Source organism: Mus caroli, unplaced genomic scaffold, assembly GCF_978045245.1.
Source record: "Mus caroli unplaced genomic scaffold, Mus_caroli_1 scaffold_1, whole genome shotgun sequence".
Classification (NCBI taxonomy): domain Eukaryota; kingdom Metazoa; phylum Chordata; class Mammalia; order Rodentia; family Muridae; genus Mus; species Mus caroli.
In genome coordinates this window covers 6322962-6324395 of record NW_028227256.1, presented here as the reverse complement: position 1 = coordinate 6324395, position 1434 = coordinate 6322962, and the positions used below count along the sequence as shown (strand labels likewise).

At 41.3% G+C, this 1434-nt stretch overlaps 1 pseudogene; it reads right to left on the bottom strand.

Annotated features, from left to right (window-relative positions):
- On the bottom strand, positions 1-1185 carry LOC110291563 (3-hydroxyisobutyryl-CoA hydrolase, mitochondrial pseudogene; annotated as a pseudogene).
- Between the last annotated feature and the right edge of the window lie 249 nt (positions 1186-1434).

Below are 1434 nucleotides of genomic sequence, written 5' to 3'. Positions count from 1 at the left end.
TCAGAATTTCAAATCAGTGCTTCCCAGAGATTTAAAATAACTATTCAAATCTTTATCAGTAAAATCTTTTAGACTGCTGGTTTTCATTTTGAGTCTGGTCTTTGTCAATGATAACAGCTCTAACACCTTCATAAATGTTATAACCTTTCATACATGCTTGAGTTAACTGATATTCCATGGTCAGTATCTCTTGCAAGGTCTTTGAAGAACCCTCCATGAGCTGCCTTTGTGTGATCTTTAGTGATGTCAGAGACATTTTATTAATTACCTTCATCTATTCTATGGCAAAAGGTGATCCATTTTGCCATAAGTTTTCAATTATCTGTTCCATCGTATTGGCTGAAAAAGGAGTGTATTTTGCCCATGTATTCCTTAAATATAAAGATTTGTCTTGATCCATCTTGGACTTGGCATGATAGCTTTCTAAGACAGCTGCAACATCCTCAGCTGGAGGTGAGTTTAAGGCTACCAGCTCCTCCTCCAACACATGCAACTTTTCTGAATCTACAAAGTGTGTGTCAATTCCCGCTCTGTGCACATCTCTTCCTTTTAGTCTGTATCCCGTCAGTGCAAGGAAGTAACCCAGTTTTCCTTGAAGTCTTGGCAGGAAATAACCTCTACCCACATCAGGAAATAGTCCTATTCCTGTTTCTGGCATAGCAAAGAGAGACCTTTCTGTAGCCACTCGGAATTGACCATGGACTGAAAGACCAACTCTCCCAAACATGGTGATTCCATTAATAAGGGCAACATATGGTTTCTGACAAGATGCGATTGCATTGTTCAGGATATATTCTTCTCTGAATACATCATGAGTCAAATTCTGTCTCACTTTTTTAGCTTCTGAGAGTGCTTTGATGTCCCCTCCAGCACAGAAGGCCTTTCCTCAGGCTCCCTTTATGATGATCAACAATGTGTCAAGGTCTTGTTTCCACTTCTTTAGCTGTGGATAGATCTGCTGGATCATATTCAGATTCAGTGCATTGAGTCTGTTGAGTGTTATGACCCCTGCACAGCCTCTCCTTTCCAGCAGCACTTCTGTAGCTTCTGTGTGCATGGACATTCTCAGTTGTTGCAGAATAACACTAGCTCTTCTGAATGAGATGACCCTCTTCTGAATGAGATGACCCTCGACAGGAGCCGCCACGCATTCTGCTGCCCCATGGCCTAAAAATTCAGAGCTGAAGAAGTAGATCCTAGCAGCTAGACCTGCTCTTGTAGTTAGATCCACCCACCCTTCTTGCTTTTTCTAGGGTGTAGTTTCCCTACTTGTGTTGTAGTTTTCCCTTTATTACTCTTTGAAGGTCTAGATTCATGGAAAGATATTATGTGAATTTGGTTTTGTCACTGAATACTTTGGTTCCTCCATCTATGGTAATTGAGAGTTTTGCTGGATATAGGAGCCTGGGCTGGCATTTGTGTTCTCTTAGGGTC